The 23338-nt window shown below is 43.4% G+C and overlaps 1 pseudogene; it reads right to left on the bottom strand.

Moving 5' to 3' along the window:
- Positions 1-21869, bottom strand: part of LOC124673434 — a 45165-nt pseudogene extending 23296 nt beyond the window's left edge.
- Positions 21870-23338: the final 1469 nt, after the last annotated feature.

Consider the following 23338-nt stretch of genomic DNA (forward strand, 5'->3'; position numbering starts at 1 on the left):
GAGAAGAAATGACAAGCTTATGGTGATCAAGATCATGTATGAGGAAGCCTTGGTGGAATATAAACGGGCTAGCAAGGACTATACTTGTCGCAACCATGAAGATGATATTGCCACCTTGGAAAGACAAAAGCGCTCACTCGTGACAATGAATTCTCTTCAAGAGGAAGCCTTGTTGGAACATTTCCGGGTGAACAAGGAGAAAGAGGCTCAAGAATTCGACATCACTCATCCTCATCCGGATCATGTTCACGAAGTCAACCGTTCGAAGTCCAAAATCGAAAGACTCCAAATTCAAGCGAAATACTTGGAAAGAGTCATTGAACATAGAGATAAGGCCAACGAGGACTCTTGCAATGAAGGAGTGGTTATAAAGCCAAAGGAGAAGAGAAGAAGGAGGATCAAGATAAAGAGGAGCATCAAGATAGGACCCATTGAAAAATGGGTTCCTATCTCCAAATCTTGATCCATGAAGGTCTTTGCTTCCGGTGGTGCTTCATTGGTGGAAGATCGAAGCCACATTTCTTTTGACCGGAAGCAAAGAAGGTGTTGTCGCCCTCGAGCTATCTCACTCTATCTCTTCTTATGGCGTCAACACAAGCAAGCTTAAAGGTATTGGGCCTTGACAAGGCGGTGGCAACACCCGTCCTTGTCAAGACCCTTGTTTACAATGTTTTCTCTGTTCATTGCTTTACACTCTTGGGTCTTTATACCTACTATTATGAACATGTAGTGGTTCTCTTGTGGAGCTAGTCTCTTCAAGAGACCACGGCGTAGGACTAATGGAATTTGCTTCTTTGTGTAGAGATTGTGTTTTGTAGGATTTGTGTTGAAGGAAATGAACCCTGATGAAGTTTCTCAAACTATTTCAATACAAAGTCTATGACATAATCCTTGCAAGAAGAAGCAACAATGGAATGGAGTTGGTGCTCAAAATCTTGGATATCTTCATTGGCAAAGAAGGAATCCACTTTATACTCCTTGCCATACTCTCCCCAACTTCTTGGGGTTGCCGGAAGTGAGAGACAAACCTTAGTTGGAGACACTCAAACATGATGGTGGAGTTTGAGTCTATTGTGTGATTGTGGATTTATGTGACGATGAGACTCTTTTGATGAAGATGATAGTTCTTTGGAAGGGGCGAAGTGCTTCTTGTGAGAAAGGAGATGCAATTCCCCCAGTTACCGTAGGAAGGATGGGTGTTGGCACTCGCCGATCTCAAAAGCTACCTTCTATGAGTACCGGGGAAGGACGAAGTTCCATCTATATGGAGCCATCTACACCACAAGGCCAAGCTTCTTTCATTGAACAACCAAGTGAAACATCACCTCTTCCACAACTTCAAGTTCGGCATCAACAACAATGAGGGTCAAGGCGAGGACCTAAACCATAATGAGGATCAAGGGACCACACAAGAATCTATTCTATTGGTCCATTCTCGCCGGGGTTCTAAAGCGTCAAGACTCCTTCATGACTCAAGAAAAGTACATCAAGATATACTCAAGAGCAAGATATGAAGGGGTCCAACGGTATAGAAACCCCAAGTTCCTAAAGAAGCTTCAATGAGACCGACAAGGCAATGGACTCACACTCTACCGACCGACGTCAAGGTTTGCCTCTCTACTCTTGTGCTTCTCATCCGGACGTCATGTCAAGAGTGGATAATACCACTTTTGTACTACATGTCTAGATGTAAAGCACGCATGAATATAGGGGGAGTGCGGTTTAAAATTATTGAGCTATCCCTCCCCCCATAATGCATAAAGAAATCCAAAGCATATGCTATTCGTCAACTAAGTGACTAATGAGCTTCATGTTGAGTTGTAGTCGTGAGTCCTAGATACATCTACGCGACCTCACACTACTAAACTCTTACACGGTGGCTTCGGCCACCAACCTCCTCCTTGAGGAGCCTTTTGTTTCTTTTGATTTCTTTTCTTTCACTTTTTTTTGGTTTTATTTCCTTCATGTTCTTCATGGGAGATTCACCCAAGCTTGGCTTTTCATGTTTTGATTCTTGCAAGCTTGGTTGAGTAGTACCTAAACAGTTCCGCCATCTAATCCTAAGCCATGATCTATCCCTCAAGCCAACTCAGTCTAAAAGCACAAGCCTACACCAAAATCTGAGTATCTTTGAGTTTGGAGGCCGGTACTACCGGATCTCAGGCCGGTACTACCGGTCTAAGCGGTACTACCGGGTCTGGTTGCGGTACTACCGCTTTGACTGGTTTCACCAATGTTGCTTGTTAGTGTCTTCCTTGATCTTTAACTCCATGGCTTGTGCACTTATCCCCTATTCCCTCCCAAAACTTTGCTTTTCACAGGATCATCTAGGCCCCATGGTGGAGGCAAGGTCAAGCCCTCCTCTCGTTGTTATCGAGAAGACGAAGAGCAAGATGAGATTTTACCGGCAAGGACCACCAAGCGTCAAAGGGATGCAACAGCAGCGGCAGCGGGCAAAAGGACCGTTCGGGGTCCTCAGATTTCTATGAAAGATCTCAAGAAAGCCCAATTCTTGCAAGTTCGAGGGGCCAATCCCTACATTGTGCCTAAGAACTCTCGTCTCTGCCCCAACACCTTCTTCTACCATGCCGATCAAGAGAGGATTTACAATGATGTCTATGGGTCAAAGGAGTTCCGGTGTTTCCCCCAATTCTCCATCAACATGGACAAGCTCCAAGCCAAGCCCGAGTACTTTGGGGAAGCACTCGAGATATGCGAAGAACAAGGTCTTATTCCTTTGATGACTTTCTCTCACGACTACTCCAAGGAGATAATATGCAAGTTCTATGCCACTGTCGTGTTCCTTGAGGATGAGGATGGCTTCCGCTCCTTGAAGTGGATGACTAGGGAGCATGTGATGGAAGCCACATGGGAAGAGTTTGCTAGAGGCATTGGATATGAACTTCCCGAGTTTGAAATCAACTTCTTCAAGATTCACCTCCAGGCCAAGCCAATGGCCAAAGAGAAGATGGCCAACCTCTACATCCCCGGGGATGTTGTGTGGAAGTGCTTATAACCTCCTTCCCGTCTACGACATCATGAACCGCATCTATCGCAGCACCATCAACCCCAAGGACACCAACCATGATGAGGTGCATGGCTTTCTTGTAAACCTTCTCGTGCGCACCCATGAGATGAGAGGTAGTGGGAAACAATTGGATATCATGGACTTCATTTGGCATGAGATGCGTGATTGTGCCTTCCTCCGCAAGCTCCCTCAATATGCGCCCTTCATCATGAGGCTCATTTGCGTAAAGTGGGATCAAGCGAACCGTGGAGATCTTCTTGAGCAATGCCGCCCCAACATCACTATCCATAAGGAGAAGAGCCCCCTTGTCAAGAAGCATGACCCTCCAAGGTATGGCAAGAATGCACCCAAGGACAAGGACGAAGACGAAGCCGACAGTGATGATTCCGACTATGTGCCCAACTCCGTCAAGACCAAGGGCCTCTTCGCCAAGCTCACCGCTCGCCTCAAGAAGTCCTTTTGCTTCAAGGAGGACCTCCAAGACAGGATGTACCAAGCCCACCATGACAACAAGAAGATTCGCCAACGCCAAAAGGCAATGATGAGGCGTATGCAGCTTCCTGTCTCTGAGGGCTCCGAGGACAACATCACCCCTCCCGGTGAGTGGAAGTCCAAGTTTGCTTGGTCGAGCTCCGAGGACTCCATCCCCGAGCGCATGGTTCGTCCCTCTCCACCACCTCATGGTAAGGGCCAAGTTGAAGATGAAGAGGACGAGGACGAGGACGAGGAGATGGATGATGATGGAGAGGGCGAGGAGGATGACGAGGAGGACGATGATGATGATGAAGATTGATTCACCTCGGGACGTTAGTATGCCCCTTCTCCCTTTTTGGTGTCTCGATGCCAAAGGGGGAGAAGTTGATCTATTAGGACGGGAATTTGCATGGGGATGCCAAGGGCTTGGTGCTTCTTTTTGGTTCTTTCGGTCTTGGCATCATATCTTCCCCTAGTTATTCGGAACTTTATTCGTATGTGTGCTCGCTTCTCTATTTGTGGATCTCCCGATCCCCTGGTTTGTATTAAGACTTAATCGTTCGTAGCTTAATGGTCTTCACTATTTATCCTTTGATTGGCTACATCAATCCTATGGAGGCTCTCATTAGTATGAGTTTGGGTTTTCTGAAGGCAAAGGTATGAAAAGTTTTCACACAAACTCTCCTACATGCTTGTATACTTGCCTCCATAGTGCACTTGTGCTATATGATCTTGTCATATGTTCTTCTTAGCACGTGTGCTTGGTTTGTAGAATCTAGGGGGAGTTTCTCTCTAGGGTGTGTGCATTTGTATACAAATGCATATTCTAAGTATGCACACACCTAGGGGGAGCTTCGTCTACTCTTGCAAACCAAATACCTTATCATAATATCCTATGTGTTATTGCAAATTCGTGTGTTGTCATCAAACACCAAAAAGGGGGAGATTGTAAGAGCAAGATCTATATCCCTTGTTTTGTGTGTTTGTTGACAACACTCGAACAATTCTAACCGTGCACAAAGTTTGTCATTGATAGGTTTGCAAGGTGTGCGGTGCCCTCGTCGGACACATTATGATCAGAAGACCGAAGCGTAGTTCTTAGGCTTTCTGGTTTTGTGTGTGTGTCGCGAGGTAACATGGTAGGAGAAGAAAAGAGGAAAAAGCTGATTTAGCCAGGCCGGTACTACTGGTACCTGTAGCGGTGGTACCGCTACCCCTATAGGTACCGCCCTACGGTACCGCTCTGAGTTCTGAGCTGATTTGTCCCCCAGTACGAGTTGCGGTACCTCTGCGGTACCTGGAGCGGTAGTACCGCTCACGAGCGGTAGTACCGCCCATGGTACCTGATACGTCTCAAACGTATCTATAATTTCTTATGTTCCATGCTACTTTTATGACAATAATTGCATGTTTTATACATACTTTACATCATTATTATACATTTTCCGGCAATAACCTATTAACAAGATGCCGAAGCGCCAGTTGTTGTTTTCTGCTGTTTTTGGTTTCAGAAATCCTACAAAGGAAATATTCTCGGAATTGGACGAAATCAACGCCCAGGGTCTTATTTTTCCGCGGAGCTTCCAGAAGACCGGAGGGGTGACGAAGAGGGGCGGCGAGGCGCCGACACCACAGGGCCGCGCGGCCTGGGTGGGGCCCGCGCCGCCCTATGGTGTGGGCCCCTCACGCCGCCTCTTGACCTACCCTTCCGCCTACTTAAAGCCTTCGTCGCGAAAACCCCTGTACCGAGAGCCACGATACGGAAAACCTTCCAGAGACGCCGCTGCCGCCAATCCCATCTCTGGGGATTCAGGAGATCGCCTCCGGCACCCTGCCGGAGAGGGGAATCATCACCGGAGGGCTCTACATCATCATGCCCGCCTCCGGATTGATGCGTGAGTAGTTCATCCTTGGACTATGGGTCCATAGCGGTAGCTAGATGGTTGTCTTCTCCGCTTGTGCTATCATTGTTTAGATCTTGTGAGCTGCCTAACATGATCAAGATCATCTATTTGTAATGCTACATGTTGTGTTTGGTGGGATCCGATGAATCTAGAATATTATGTCAAGTTGATTATCAATCTATCATATATGTGTTGTTTATGTTCTTGCATGCTCTCCGTTGCTAGTAGAGGCTCTGGCCAAGTTGATACTTGTAACTCCAAGAGGGGGTATTTATGCTCGATAGTGGGTTCATTCCTCCATTTTATCTGGGACAGTGACAGAAAGTTCTAAGGTTGTGGATGTGTTGTTGCTACTAGGGATAAAACATCGATGCTTTGTCTAAGGATATTTGTGTTGATTACATTACGCACCATACTTAATGAAATTATCTGTTGTTTACAACTTAATACTGGAGGGGGTGCGGATGCTAACCCGAAGGTGGATTATTTAGGCATAGATGCATGCTTGGATAGCGGTCTATGTACTTTGTCGTAATGCCCTGATTAAATCTCATAGTAATCATCATTGATATGTATTGAATCTTTATTTGTCAATTGCCGACCTGTAATTTGTTCACCCAGCATGCTAGTTATCTTATTGGAGAGACACCACTAGTGAACTGTGGACCCCGGTCCATTCTTTTACATCTGAATACAATCTACTACAATCATTGTTCTTTACTGTTCTTTGCAAACAAACATCATCTTCCACTCGATACGTTTAATCCTTTGTTTTCAGCAAGCCGGTGAGATTGACAACATCACTGTTACGTTGGGGCAAAGTATCTTGATTGTGTTGTGCAGGTTCCACGTTGGCGCCGGTTTCACTGGTGTTGCGCCGCACTACACTCCTCCACCAACAACCTTCACGTGCTTCTTGGCTCCTACTGGTTCGATAACCTTGGTTTCATACTGAGTGAAACTTGCTTCTATACGCATCATACCTTCTACTTGGGGTTCCCAACGGACGTGTGCTTCGTGCGTATCAAGCTAAATTTCTGGCGCTGTTGCCGGGGAGATCAAGGCACGCTGCAAGGGAGGTCTTCCACATCCAATCTCTTTACTTTGTTTTTGTCTTGCTTTACTTTATTTTATTTACTGTCTTGTTTGCTTTATATTAAAAACACAAAAAAATTAGTTGCTTTACTTTATTTCATTTGTCTTGTTTACTTGCTCTATATCAAAACACAAAAAAAAATAGTTACTTGTCTTTACTTTGTTCTGTTTGCTTAGTTTACTTTTATTACTGTTAAAATGAATACTCCTAAGAACACTAAGTTGTGTGACTTCACTAGTTAGGCTTAATGGAAAACAATAACAAAATTAGAGATCTTTATGAACTTTATCTTGAATTAGGACATGATGTGTTTGAAGAAAGAATTAGAAAACCTATGGAACTTTATATGCATGCTAATGGCAATGTTATTAATATGAATGCTTTGAACACCATTATTGCTAATGCTATGGAAGAATTTAAGCTTGGGGAGGTCGGTTTTGATGAAAATGATCTCTTTAGTCCTCTGGGTATGGAAGAGAAAGTTTATGTTGATATGCCTCCTATATATGATGTTTGCAATGATGAATATGATATTTTCAGTCCATCTACTATTGAGGATAAAATTCATTATGATTATTCTATGCCTCCAATTTATGATGATTATAATGATGGATGTGATAGTCTTACTCCCACTATTACTAATAAAATTGATTATGCTTATGTGGAGAGTAATGATACTTTTATGCATGTGGATAAGAATGCTTTATGTGATAGTTATATTGTTGAGTTTGTTCATGATGCTACTGGAAATTATTATGAGAGAGGAAAATATGGTTGTTGAAATTTTCATGGTACTAAAACACCTCTCTATATGCTGAAAATTTTGAAGTTACTCGTGTTTTATCTTCCTATGCTTGTCACTTTGTTCTTCATGAATTTATTTGTGTACAAGATTCCTTTTCATAGGAAGTGGGTTAGGCTTAAATGTGTTTTGAATTTGCTTCTTGATGCTTGATGCGCGTAGATGTACACGTCCGTTGGGAACCCCAAGAGGAAGGTATGATGCGCACAGTGGCAAGTTTTCCCTCAGTATGAAACCAAGGTTTAATCGAACCAGTAGGAGCCAAGAAGCACGTTGAAGGTTGATGGTCGCGAAATGTGATGCGGCGCAACACCAGGGATTCCGGCGCCAACGTGGAACCTGCACAACACAATCCAAGTACTTTGCCCCAACGAAACATTGAGGTTGTCAATCTCACCGGCTTGCTGTAACAAAGGATTAAACGTATCGAGTGGAAGATGTTTGCAAAGAAAACAGTAAACACAATTGCAGTAGATTGTATGCTATGTAAAGAATAGGACCGGGGTCCACGGTTCACTAGAGGTGTCTCTCCCATAAGATAAAAGCATGTTGGGTGAACAAATTACGGTCGGGCAATTGACAAATAGAGAAAGGCATAACAATGCATATACATGATATGATAAATATAGTGAGATTTAATTGGGCATTACGACAAAGTACATAGACCGCCATCCAACTGCATCTATGCCTAAAAAGTCCACCTTCGAGGTTATCATCCGAACCCCCTCCGGTATTAAGTTGCAAAGCAACGAGACAATTGCATTAAGTATGGTGCGTAATGTAATCAACAACTACATCCTTAGACATAGCATCAATGTTTTATCCCTAGTGGCAACGAGCACATCCACAACCTTAGAACTTTACGTCATCGTCCCGGATTCAATGGAGGCATGAACCCACTATCGAGCATAAATACTCCCTCTTGGAGTTAAGAGTAAAAACTTGGCCGAGCCTCTACTAATAACGGAGAGCATGCAAGATCATAAACAACACATGAACAATAGATTGATAATCACCATAATCATAGTACTCACTATCCATCGGATCCCGACAAACACAACATATAGTATTACAGATAGATGATCTTGATCATGTTAGGCAGCTCACAAGATCCAACAATGAAGCACAACAAGGAGAAGACGACCATCTAGCTACTGCTATGGACCCATGGTCCAGGGGGTGGACTACTCACTCATCACTCCGGAGCGACCATGGCGGTGTAGAGTCCTCCGGGAGATGAATCCCCTCTCCGGCGGAGGTGCGGAGGCGATCTCCGAGAATCCCCCGAGATGGGATTCGCGGCGGCGGCGTCTCGTAAGGTTTTCCGTATCGTGGCTCTCGGTGCGGGGGTTTCGCGACGGAAGCTTTAAGTAGGCGGAGGGTCAACGCGGGGGGCCACACGAGGGGCCCGGGAGGTAGGTCGGCGCGGCCGGGGCCTGGGCCGCGCCGGCCACCCTTCTGGCCGCCTCGTGGCCCCACTTCATTATCTCTTCGGTCTTCTGGAAGCTTCGTGCAAAAATAGGACCCTGGGCGAAAGTTTCGTCCAATTCCGAGAATATTTCTTTACTAGGATTTCTGAAACCAAAAACAGCAGAAAACAACAACTGGCTCTTCGGCATCTTGTTAATAGTTTAGTTCCGGAAAATGCATAAATATGACATATAATGTGCATAAAACATGTAGGTATCATCAATAAAGTAGCATGGAACATAAGAAATTATCGATACGTTGGAGACGTATCAGCATCCCTAAGCTTAGTTCCGCTCGTCCCGAGCGGGTAAAACGATAACAAAGATAATTTCTGAAGTGACATGCCATCATAATCTTGATCATACTATTTGTAAACATATGTAATGAATGCAGCGATCAAAGCAAAGGTAATGACATGAGTAAACAAGCTGAATCATAAAGCAAAGACTTTTCATGAATAGTACTTCAAGACAAGCATCAATAAGTCTTGCATAAGAGTTAACTCATAAAGCAATAAATCAAAGTAAAGGTGTTGAAGCAACACAAAGGAAGATTAAGTTTCAGCGGTTGCTTTCAACTTGTAACATGTATATCTCATGGATAATTGTCAACATAGAGTAATATAACAAGTGCAATATGCAAGTATGTAGGAATCAATGCACAGTTCACACAAGTGTTTGCTTCTTAAGGTGGAGGGAGATAGGTAAACTGACTCAACAATAAAAGTAAAAGAATGGTCCTTCAATGAGGAAAGCATCGATTCTTTGTATTTGTGCTAGAGCTTTTATTTTGAAAACATGAAACAATTTTGTCAACGGTAGTAATAAAGCATATGAGTTATGAAAATTATATCTTACAAGTTGCAAGCCTCACGCATAGTATACTAATAGTGCCCGCACCTCGTCCTACTTAACTTGGACTACCGGATCTTCGCATGCCATGTTTCAACCAAGTGTCACAAAGGGGTACCTCCATGCCGCCTGTACAAAGGTCTAAGGAGAAAGCTCGCATTTTGGATTTCTCGCTTTTGATTATTCTCAACTTAGACATCCATACAGGGACAACATGGACAACGGATAATGGACTCCTCTTAAATGCATAAGCATGTAGCAATGATTATTATTCTCATATGAGATTGAGGATATATGTCCAAAGCTGAAACTTCCACCATGATTCATGGCTTTAGTTAGCGGCCCAATGTTCTTCTCTAACAATTTTGCATGCTCCAACCACTAAAATGATAGACCTTCAGACAAGACGGACATGCATAGCAACTCACATGATATTCAACAATAGTTGATGGCGTTCCCCAGAAGCATGGTTATCGCACAACAAGCAACTTAATAAAATATAAAGTGCATAAATACATATTCAATACTACGATAGTTTTTAAGGCTATTTTGTCCCATGAGCTATATATTGCATAGGTGGATGATGGAATTTTAAAGGTAGCACTCAAGCAATTTACTTTGGAATGGCGGGGAAATACCATGTAGTAGGTAGGTATGGTGGATACAAATGGCATAGTAGTTGGCTCAAGGATTTTGGATGCATGAGAAGTATTCCCTCTCGATACAAGGTTTAGGCTAGCAAGGTTATTTGAAGCAAACTCAAGGATGAACAAGTGCAGCAAAACTCACATAAAAGACACATTGTAAACATTATAAGACTCTACACTTGTCTTCCTTGTTGTTCAAAACTCAATACTAGATATTATCTAGACCTTAGAGAAACCAAATATGCAAATCAAATTTTAGCATGCTCTATGTATTTCTTCATTAATGGGTGCAAAGCATATGATGCAAGAGCTTAAACATGAGCACAACAATTGCCAAGTATCACATTATCCAAGACAGTTTAGAATTACTACATGTAGCATTTTCCAATTCCAACCATATAACAACTTAACGAAGAAGAAACTTCGCCTTGAACATTATGAGTAAAGCCTAAGGACACATGTGTCCATATGCAACAGCGGAGCGTGTCTCTCTCCCACAAAGTGAATGCTAAGATCCATCTTATTCAAACAAAACAAAAACAAAAACAAACCGACGCTCCAAGCAAAGAACACAAGATGTGACCTGAATAAAAATATAGTTTCGGGGGAGGAACTCGATGATGTTGTCGATGAAGAAGGGGATGCCTTGGGCATCCCCAAGCTTAGACGCTTGAGTCTTCTTAAAATATGCAGGGGTGAACCACGGGGGCATCCCCAAGCTTAGAGCTTTCACTCCTCTTGATCATAGTATATCATTCTCCTCTCTTGACCCTTGAAAACTTCCTTCACACCAAACTTCAAGCAAACTCATTAGAGGGTTAGTGCATGATTAATAATTCACTCATTCAGAGGTGACACAATCATTATTTTCACTTCTGGACATTGCATAATGCTACTGGACATTAGTGGATCAAAGAAATAAATCCAATATAGCAAAAGAGGCAATGCGAAATAAAAGGCAGAATCTGTCAAAAACAGAACAGTCCGTAAAGACGAATTTAGAAATGGCACCAGACTTGCTCAAATGGAAAAACTCAAAACTAATGAAAGTTGTGTACATATCTGAGGATCACGCTCGTAAATTGGCAGATTTTTTCGAATTTTCTACAGAGAATTGTGCCCAGATTCGTGACAGACAGCAATGCTGTTTCTGCGCAGCAATCCCAAATATAACATCAACTTTGACATAGAAACTTTACTTGGCACAAAAACATGATAAGGAGAGGTTGCTACAGTAGTAAACAACTTCCAAAACTCAACAAAACAAAAAAATTGCTGTAGGTAAAAAAAAAACACATGGGTTATCTCCCAAGAAGTTCTTTCTTTATAGCCATTAAGATGGGCTCAGCAGTTTTAATGATGCACTCGCAAGAAATAGAAGTTGAAGCAAAAGAGAGCATCAAGATGCAAATTCAAAACACATTTAAATCTAACATGCTTCCTATGCATAGGAATCTTGTAAATAAACAAGTTCATGAAGAGCAAAGTAACAAGCATAGGAAGATAAAACAAGTGTAGCTTCAAAAATTTCAGCACATAGAGAGGTGTTTTAGTAACATGAAAATTTTTACAACCATATTTTCCTCTCTCATAATAACTTTCAGTAGCAACATGAGCAAACTCAACAATATAACTATCACATAAAGCATTCTTATCATGAGTCTCATGCATAAAATAATTACTACTCCCAACATAAGCATAGTCATTCTTATTAATTGTAGTGGGAGCAAATTCAACAAAGTAGCTATCATTATTATTCTCATCATCAAATATAGGAGACATAGTATCATCAAAGTAAATTTTCTCCTCAATGCTTGGGGGACTAAAAATATCATGCTCATCAAAACCAGCTTCCCCAAGCTTAGAATTTTCCATAGCATTAGCAACAATGGTGTTCAAAGCATTCATAGTAATAACATTCTCATTAGCATGCATATAAAGTTCCATGGGTTTCTTAATTCTTTCTTCAAACACATCATGTCCTAATTCAAGATAAAGTTCATAAAGATCTCTCATATTTTTGTTGTTTTCCATTATGCCTAACTAGTGAAAATAAAAACAAGTACAGGACTAGACATGATAACAAAATAAATTAAATGCAAGTAACTAATTTTTTTGTGTTTTTGATATAGAGAGCAAGACAGTAAATAAAGTAAAATTAGCAACTAATTTTTTTGTGTTTTGTTTAGGTGCAGCAAACAAAGTAGTAAATAAAGTAAAGCAAGACAAAAACAAAGTAAAGAGATTGAGAAGTGGAGACTCCCCTTGCAGCGTGTCTTGATCTCCCCGGCAACGGCGCCAGAAAAAGTGCTTGATGCGCGTAGATGTACACGTCCGTTGGGAACCCCAAGAGGAAGGTATGATGCGCACAGTGGCAAGTTTTCCCTCGGTATGAAACCAAGGTTTAATCGAACCAGTAGGAGCCAAGAAGCACGTTGAAGGTTGATGGTCGCGAAATGTGATGCGGCGCAACACCAGGGATTCCGGCGCCAACGCGGAACCTGCACAACACAACCCAAGTACTTTGCCCCAACGAAACAAGTGAGGTTGTCAATCTCACCCGGCTTGCTGTAACAAAGGATTAAACGTATCGAGTGGAAGATGTTTGCAAAGAAAACAAGTAAACACAATTGCAGTAGATTGTATGCTATGTAAAGAATAGGACCGGGGTCCACAGTTCACTAGAGGTGTCTCTCCCATAAGATAAAAGCATGTTGGGTGAACAAATTACAATCGGGCAATTGACAAATAGAGAAAGGCATAACAATGCATATACATGATATGATAAATATAGTGAGATTTAATTGGGCATTACGACAAAGTACATAGACCGCCATCCAACCGCATCTATGCCTAAAAAGTCCACCTTCAGGTTATCATCCGAACCCCTCCGGTATTAAGTTGCAAAGCAACGAGACAATTGCATTAAGTATGGTGCGTAATGTAATCAACAACTACATCCTTAGACATAGCATCAATGTTTTATCCCTAGTGGCAACAACGACATCCACAACCTTAGAACTTTCGTCACTCGTCCCGGATTCAATGGAGGCATGAACCCACTATCGAGCATAAATACTCCCTCTTGGAGTTAAGAGTAAAAACTTGGCCGAGCCTCTACTAATAACGGAGAGCATGCAAGATCATAAACAACACATGAACAATAGATTGATAATCACCATAATCATAGTACTCACTATCCATCGGATCCCGACAAACACAACATATAGTATTACAGATAGATGATCTTGATCATGTTAGGCAGCTCACAAGATCCAACAATGAAGCACAACAAGGAGAAGACGACCATCTAGCTACTGCTATGGACCCATGGTCCAGGGGTGGACTACTCACTCATCACTCCGGAGGCGACCATGGCGGTGTAGAGTCCTCCGGGAGATGAATCCCCTCTCCGGCAGGGTGCCGGAGGCGATCTCCGGAATCCCCCGAGATGGGATTCGCGGCGGCGGCGTCTCCGTAAGGTTTTCCGTATCGTGGCTCTCGTGATCGGGGGTTTCGCGACGGAAGCTTTAAGTAGGCGGAGGGTCAACGCGGGGGGCCACACGAGGGGCCCAGGAGGTAGGTCGGCGCGGCCAGGGCCTGGGCCGCGCCGGCCACCCTTCTGGCCGCCTCGTGGCCCCACTTCATTATCTCTTCGGTCTTCTGGAAGCTTCGCGCAAAAATAGGACCCTGGGCGAAAGTTTCGTCCAATTCCGAGAATATTTCTTTACTAGGATTTCTGAAACCAAAAACAGCGAGAAAACAAAGAATCGGCTCTTCGGCATCTTGTTAATAGGTTAGTTCCAGAAAATGCATAAATATGACATATAATGTGCATAAAACATGTAGGTATCATCAATAAAGTAGCATGGAACATAAGAAATTATCGATACGTTGGAGACGTATCAATGCTCCTTTTGCTTCATGTTCAATTTTCATGAGAGCATCATTAAAATTACTGAGCCCATCTTAATGGCTATAAAGAAAGCACTTCTTGGGAGATAACCCATGTTTTATTTTACTACTGTATTGTTGAGTCTTGGAAGTTGTTACTACTGTAGCAACCTCTCCTTATCATGTTTTTGTGCCAAGTAAAGTCTCTATGGTAAAGTTGATACTAGATTTGGATTACTACGCAGAAACATATTTGTTGTCTGTCACGAATTTGCGTAGATCTCTCTGTAGAAAAATCAAAACAATCCGCCAATTTACGTGCATGATCCTCAGATATGTACGCAACTTTCATTAGTTTTGAGTTTTTCCGTTTGAGCAAGTTAAGTGCCTCTGGAAAATTCGTCTTTACGGACTGTTCTGTTTTGACAGATTATGCCTTTTATTTCGCATTGCCTCTTTTGATATGTTGAATGGGTTTCTTTGTTCCATTAACTTTCAGTAGCTTTGTGCAATGTCCAGAAGTGTTAAGAATGATTATGTCACCTCTGAATGTATGAATTTTTGATTATGCACTAACCCTCTAATGAGTTTGCTTTAAGTTTGGTGTGGAGGAAGTTTTCAAGGGTCAAGAGAAGAGGATGATACAATATGATCAAGAAGAGTGAAAGGTCTAAGCTTGGGGATGCCCCGGTGGTTCATCCCTGCATATTTTAAGAAGACTCAAGCATCTAATCTTGGGGATGCCCAAGGCATCCCCTTCTTCATCGACAACTTATCAAGTCACTTCTAGTGAAACTATATTTTTATTCCATCACATCTTATGTTCTTTACTTGGAGCGTCTGTTTGCTTTTATTTTTGTTTTGGTTTGAATAAAGTTGGATCCCACCATCCTTATATTGGAGATATTACGCTCCGCTTTTTCATATGGAACACTTGTGTTCTTAGTTGTGCTTTAATGTTCATGGCGAAGGCTGAAAATTGCTTCGTTGATTGCTATTTGGTTGGAATCAGAAAATGCTTCATATGGTTTGGAATAACTGGGCAATTGTTTTGAGCTCTCATAGATCATGTTTAAGCTCTTGCATCATGTAGTTTAATCTATTAATGGAGAACTACCGTAGAGCTTGTTAAAATTTGGTTTGCATGATTGGTCTCTCTAAGTCTAGATATTTTCTGGTAAAGTGTTCGAACAACAAGGAAGACAGTGTAGAGTCTTATAATGCTTGCAATATGTTCTTGTGTAAGTTTTGTTGTACCTATTCATACTTGTGTTTGCTTGAAACAACCTTGCTAGCCCAAACCTTGTACTGAGAGGAAATGCTTCTCGTGCATCCAAACACCTTGAGCCAAAACCCATGCCATTTGTGTCCACCATATCTACCTACTATGTGGTATTTTTCTGCCATTCCAAAGTAAATTACTTGAGTGCTACCTTTAAAATTTCATTCCTTTATCTTTGCAATATATAGCTCATGGGACAAATAGCTTAAAAACTATTGTGGTGATGAATATGTAGTTATGTGTCTTAGTTCTTATAAGTTGTTTGTTGAGCGGTAACCATATTTCTGGGGACGCCATCAACTTTTTACCTTTGTTGGATATCATGTGAGATGCTATGCATGTTCGTCTTGTCTGAAGTAAGGGTGATTTTCATGATCAAATGGTTTGAGTATGCATATTGTTAGAGAAGAACATTGGGCCGCTAACCAAAGCCATGTATCATGGTGGAAGTTTTCAGTTTGGACATACAACCTCAATCTCTTATGAGAATATTATCTGTTATTGAATGCTTATGCATTAAAAGAGGAGTCCATTATCTGTTGTCTATGTTGTCCCGGTATGGATGTCCTAAGTTGAGATCTATTAAAAATGAGAAATCAAATGCAACTGATCTCCTAGGACCTTTGTACAGGCGGCATAGAGGTACCCCTTTGTGACACTTGGTTGAAACATATGTCATGCAATGATAATCCGTGTTAATCCAAGCTAATTAGGACAAGGTGCGAGCACTATTAGTACTCTATGCATGAGGCTTGCAACTTGTAGGAAGTATTATGCATAGCACATATGAATTATTACTACCGTTGACAAAATTGTTTCTATGTTTTCAAAACAAAAGCTCTAGCACAAAAATAGTAATCCATGCTTACCTCTGCGAAGGGCCATTCTTTTACTTTATGTTGAGTCAGTTTACCTACTTCTTTCTATCTTAGAAGCAAACACTTGTGTTAACTGTGTGCATTGATTCTTACATGTTTACCTATTGCACTTGTTATATTACTCTATGTTGACAATTATCCATGAGATATACATGTTACAAGTTGAAAGCAATTGCTGAAACTTAATCATCCTTTGTGTTGCTTCAATGCATTTTACTTTGAATTTATTGCTTATGAGTTAGCTCTTATGCAAGTCTTGTTGATACTTGTCTTGAAAGTACTATTCATGAAAAGTTTTGCTATATGATTCATTTGTTTAGTCATTATCTTTTGTTAGCAATCTTTTGCTTCAGATCACTCCATCCATCTCATATGCTTTACAATAATGTTGATCAAGGTTATGTTGGTAGCATGTCACTTTAGAAATTATTTGTTGTTATCGTTTACCTACTCGAGGGCGAGTAGGAACTAAGCTTGGAGATGCTTGATACGTCTCAAACGTATCTATAATTTCTTATGTTCCATGCTACTTATGTTCCATGCTACTTTTATGACAATACTTGCATGTTTTATACATACTTTACATCATTATTATACATTTTCCGGCACTAACCTTTTAACAAGATGCCGAAGCGCCAGTTGCTGTTTTCTGCTGTTTTTGGTTTCAGAAATCCTACAAAGAAAATATTCTCGGAATTGGACGAAATCAACGCCTAGGGTCTTATTTTTCCGCGGAGCTTCCAGAAGACCGGAGGGGTTACGAAGAGGGGCGACGAGGCGCCGACACCACAGGGCCACGCGGCCTGGGTGGGGCCCGCGCCGCCCTATGGTGTGGGCCCCTCGCGCCGCCTCTTGACCTACCCTTCCGCCTACTTAAAGCCTTCGTCGCGAAAACCCCTGTATCGAGAGCCACGATACGGAAAACCTTCCAGAGACGCCGCCGCCGCCAATCCCATCTCGGGGGATTCAGGAGATCGCCTCCGGCACCACGACGGAGAGGGGAATCATCACGGAGGGCTCTACATCATCATGCCCGCCTCCGGATTGATGCGTGAGTAGTTCATCCTTGGACTATGGGTCCATAGCGTAGCTAGATGGTTGTCTTCTCCGCTTGTGCTATCATTGTTTAGATCTTGTGAGCTGCCTAACATGATCAAGATCATCTATTTGTAATGCTACATGTTGTGTTTGGTGGGATCCGATGAATCTAGAATATTATGTCAAGTTGATTATCAATCTATCATATATGTGTTGTTTATGTTCTTGCATGCTCTCCAGTTGCTAGTAGAGGCTCGGCCAAGTTCATACTTGTAACTCCAAGAGGGGTATTTATGCTCGATAGTGGGTTCATGTCTCCATTTAATGCGGGACAAGGATGAAAGTTCTAAGGTTGTGGATGTGCTTGTTGCTACTAGGGATAAAACATCGATGCTTTGTCTAAGGATATTTGTGTTGATTACATTACGCACCATACTTAATGCAATTATTCAGTTGTTTACAACTTAATCTTGGAGGGGGTGCGGATGCTAACCCGAAGTTGGATTATTTAGGCATAGATGCATGCTGGATAGCGGTCTATGTACTTTGTCGTAATGCCCTGATTAAATCTCTTAGTAATCATCATTGATATGTATTGAATCTTTATTTGTCAATTGCCCACCTGTAATTTGTTCACCCAGCATGCTAGTTATCTTATTGGAGAGACACCACTAGTGAACTGTGGACCCTGGTCCATTCTTTTACATCTGAATACAATCTACTGCAATCATTGTTCTTTAATGTTCTTTGCAAACAAACAGCATCTTCCACTCAATACGTTTAATCCTTTGTTTTCAGCAAGCCGGTGAGATTGACAACCTCACTGTTACGTTGGGGCAAAGTATCTTGATTGTGTTGTGCAGGTTCCACGTTGGCGCCGGTTTCACTGGTGTTGCGCCGCACTACAGTCCTCCACCAACAACCTTCACGTGCTTCTTGGCTCCTACTGGTTCGATAACCTTGGTTTCATACTGAGGGAAACTAGCTTCTATACGCATCATACCACTTGGGGTTCCCAACGGACATGTGCAGTACCCAAGAGGAAGGTATGATGCGCACAGCGGCAAGTTTTCCCTCAGAAAGAAACCAAGGTTATCGAACCAGTAGGAGCCAAGAAGCACGTGAAGGTTGTTGGTGGAGGAGTGTAGTGCGGCGCAACACCGATGAAACTGGCGCCAACGTGGAACCTGCACAACACAATCAAGATACTTTGCCCCAACGTAACAGTGAGGTTGTCAATCTCACCGGCTTGCTGAAAACAAAGGATTAAGCGTATCGAGTGGAAGATGGTGTTTGTTTGCAACGAACATTAAAGAACAATGATTGCAGTAGAATGTATTCAGATGTAAAAGAATGGACCGGAGTCCACAGTTCACTAGTGGTGTCTCTCCAATAAGATAACTAACATGTTGGATGAACAAATTACAGGTGGGCAATTGACAAATAAAGATTCAATACATATCAATGATGATTACTATGTGATTTAATCAGGCCATTACGACAAAGTACATAGACCGCTATCCAGCATGCATCTATGCCTAAATAATCCACCTTCGGGTTTGCATCCGCACCCCCTCCAGTATTAAGTTGTAAACAACAGATAATTGCATTAAGTATGGTGCATAATGTAATCAACACAAATATCCTTAGACAAAGCATTGATGTTTTACCCCTAGTGGCAACAGCACATCCATAACCTTAGAACCTACTGTCACGATCCCAGATTCAATGGAGGCATGAACCCACTATCGAGCATAAATACTCCCTCTTGGAGTTACAAGTATCAACTTGGCCAGAGTCTCTACTAGCAACGGAGAGCATGCAAGAACATAAACAACACATATATGATAGATTGATAATCAACTTAACATAGTATTCTAGATTCATCGGATCCCACCAAACACAACATGTAGCATTACAAATAGATGATCTTGATCATGTTAGGTAGCTCACAAGATCTAGACAATGATAGCACAAGCGGAGAAGACAACCATCTAGCTACTGCTATGGACCCATAGTCCAAGGATGAACTACTCACGCATCAATCCGGAGGCGGGCATGATGATGTAGAGCCCTCCGGTGATGATTCCCCTCTCCGGCAGGGTGCCGGAGGCGATCTCCCGAATCCCCCGAGATGGGATTGGCGGCGGCGGCGTCTCTGGAAGGTTTTCCGTATCGTGGCTCTCGGTACACGGGTATTCGCGACGAAGGCTTTAAGTAGGCGGAAGGGCAACGCAGGGGGGCTAACGAGGGGCCCACACCATAGGGCGGCGCGGGCCCCCCTCTGGCCGCGCGGCCCTATGGTGGCGGCGCCTCGTCGCCCCACTTCGTTATCTCTTCGGTCTTCTGGAAGCTTCGTGTAAAAATAGGAACCTGGGCGTTGATTTCGTCCAATTCCGAGAATATTTCCTTACTAGGATTTCTGAAACCAAAAACAGCGTAAAACAAGAATCGGCGCTTCGGCATCTTGTTAATAGGTTAGTGCCGGAAAATGTATAATAATGCTGTAAAGTATGTATAAAACATTCAAGTATTGTCATAAAAGTAGCATGGAACATAAGAAATTATGGATACGTTTGAGACGTATCAGAGGCTAGCTTGGTGTTGTACTAGCCCCCATGGGTTGTTGGGAGCCTCCTTGTGGTGTGGAGCTCTCCCCAACCTTGTGAAGGAATCACCGCCTCGACCGGTGCCTTAGTGGAGAAGGGGGAGCACCTTTGTGGAGCTCTCTCGAGGAAGAAGGTGAGGCCTTCCTGCGTGGTGTGGCCGTCTAGCCTCTTGTGTGAGGCTAGCACCTCCTCAACACAGACGTACTCCCTTTTGTGGGAGGAACTGCGAAAACAAACCTCGCCTCGTCTCCGCGCCCTCCGGTTGTCCCGCTCCTTACTCTTACTATCTTGTGTGATTCCTTTGCTTGTTGTACTTGTCTAGGATCATTGTAGGATCACCCCCATTGCTAAAGCTATCACCTTTATCTTTCGTTGTACTAAAAAATTGAAAAAGACTAAAACTTGACGTAGCGCCCATTCACCCCCCCCCCCTCTTGTTCGCTACGATCCATTCAGAAGTATTGTTGGAGCTCTTCAGTATTTAACACTGACACGTCCTGATTTAGCTTTCTCAGTAAACAAGATTTGTCAATTCTTACATGCTCCAACTACAGAACATTGGACAGCTGCAAAGCGTATTCTCAGATATGTGAAAGATACATTACAACTCGGTATCACCTTCACAAAGTCCCCGTCAACTTTCTTAAGTGCTTTTACAGATGCAGATTGAGCAGGATCTTTTGATGACATACGTTCTACAGGTGGTTTTGCTATATTTATTGGACCAAACTTAGTTTCCTGGAGTGCTAGGAAGCAAGATACAGTATCTCGGTCTAGCACTGAGGCAGAGTACAAAGCATTAGCAAATGCTACAGCTGAGTTGATTTGGGTTGAAGCCCTTCTGATTGAACTGGGAGTCAAATTAAAAGAAAAACCAATTCTTTGGTGTGATAATTTAGGAGCAACTTATCTATCTGCAAATCCAGTGTTTCATGCTCGTACCAAGCATATTGAGATTGATTTTCACTTTGTTAGAGAAAGAGTTGCAAATCAGAAGTTAGCTATTCGGTTTATCTCAAGCAAGGATCAAATTGCAGATGGTTTTACCAAGGCACTTCCAGTCAAGAAACTTGATGAATTCAAACGTAATCTCAACCTTTCGAAAGGTTTAGATTAAGGGAGGGTGTTAGAATATGTAATAGGTTTTCTTATTTCATGTATTCTTCTCCTATACGGTTTGTATTTGGAGTCCTTCCCTGTATAAACTCAGCCATATTGTGGCACATATAAATAACACGAAACCGCCTGGAGACGACCCAAGGCGTTCTGATCTATTTGCTAGTACAGCTCATGGGATGTGTCTGTATAATTTGAAGTCAGTGGAATTTCAACTTGTCGATCACCTCATTGTGGTGAGGTGCTACTCGTACACCCTCAATTCTGTCTCCCCGTATCCTCGGAAGAAGCCATTGGGGACGCCGATTCTCTTAGCCTCGCAGCCCATCTTTCTTCAAGAACTGTGTGTACCCTCCAGCGGGGATGTACTTGGATGCTGCTCCGGTGGCCGTGGTGTCGAACACGTCGTAGCCGACAATGGCGTCAAGGACCTAGACTGCGTGCGGCACATCGGTCTGCATTCCGTGGTCAATGGATGGATTGGATCATCAACACACATATGAGCATTACCGAAGAAGAAGAAGAAGAAGAATTACCCGACAGTGTCCTGCCTAGGGGTGATGGGAAATTGGGAATAACCCCGGACCGGCTGGTGAGCCCGAGAGTAGGCAAGATACCGACGACGGAGTTCCACGCTGACGGGCAGAGTATGGAGCCGCCGGTTTCCGAGCCCAGCGTAACCGCAGCCAGGTTCGCTGCCGTCGCGACGCTCGGCCCGGAGCTCGACCCACACGGGGTGGACGCCATATTGTATGGGTTATGCAAAGTTGAGCTCCCCATGGGTCGTCCCTAAAGAAAGAAGTTTTCAAATTTCCCCGTCCGGGAGCACTTGTGCTCATGTGCACCAAATCTTCGTCCACTTCTGACCCATCGCTAATTTGTTAGATTTACCCATGAGAAGAGGTGACGGCAAACATCAATATACACGTAACCAAAAACCCCAAACATCAATACACATGCAACCAAATACCACAAACATCAATACACATGCAGCCAAACACCATGGTCACGGTTTTGCTCTCAGCAAGGCAATCACGCAACCAAACTTCATGCATAATAAATTGAGAAATTTGTTTATTTACCCAAAAGTTCACCACTTGTGCCATGTTGCATCGAGGATGGATAAAAGTCCCAAGTAACCAAACTCGCCCATCAATCTGGCACAGTAGATAAAAAAAAAAGTAAAGCACTTCATAGGTGATCAAGTTTCACGTCCTTCATGAGTAGAGTAGACATGTAAATTGTACAACAAACGTGCATGTTGTCGGTAACGAAAAGAGAAGAGGTAAAAGCTCAATTTTGGTACACATAAGCCACGCGGTACATAATCAACTAGCTAACCCATGACATGATTGACATGATCTGGAAAAGGCCGAATCCTTGAGAGTGTTGAATGGACTGCAACTGATGATGATCAATTATTCCTTGCGGCGAGGCGTTGTGAGTTATGTGATGGGAAACTCATATATTCTGCTATGACAGATGGATCAGAAGAGTGTGCATCAGATAACTCCAGATCTATTGACTCCCGGTACCAGTCATTGTGTTGTTTACTGAATTATGGATCCAAATTCAGGCATTTATCACCTCACGGGCGTTGACGTGTATAAGTAGATTGCCTAACCCTTTACATCAGTTCGGACTTTTGGTTCAAGTGGCTAGTGCATGAACCTTAACATGGTATCAGAGAAAAAATTGATCCTCCTCCTCTTCTAGTCCGTACGGACGTCTTTTTGCTTGTTCCGGCCGGCTCCTTCCCGGCCGCCGCTCTCCTTCCTCCGGCCGCTCCTCTTTCTCCGGCCACTCCGTCCGTTCGCCCGTCCTCGTCCACCCGTCGTCTACCATCAGCCGCCAGGCTGCTTCTCCGCCCCCGGCCGCCGCCCGCCCTCAGCTCACCGGTCGCCGCCCGCCGGAATCCGCCCCGGCCTCTCCTTTCCCGGCCGCCCCGGCCGCTTCTCCGCCCCCGGCCCGCCCGCCCGTTCCAGCGCTCGCCCGCACCGCGTCACCACCCGCTCGCCGCGCCTGAGCCTGCCCCCGCCGAGCCGGAGCCCGCCCGACGCCGGCGCATCTCTCTCCCGCCCGCCGCCAGAGGCCCCTGTACAGCGTGAGTTTCCGCCGCGTCCTCCCCTCGTGCGTGCGATTTTGTGATCCGATTGGGATCTGATCTCATCCAAAAAAAACATGTTCATGCACTAGCCACTTGAACCAAAAGTCCGAACTGATGGAAAGGGTTAGGCAATCTACTTATA

The sequence above is a fragment of the Lolium rigidum genome, chromosome 7, assembly GCF_022539505.1.
Source record: "Lolium rigidum isolate FL_2022 chromosome 7, APGP_CSIRO_Lrig_0.1, whole genome shotgun sequence".
Taxonomy (NCBI): Eukaryota; Viridiplantae; Streptophyta; class Magnoliopsida; order Poales; family Poaceae; genus Lolium; species Lolium rigidum.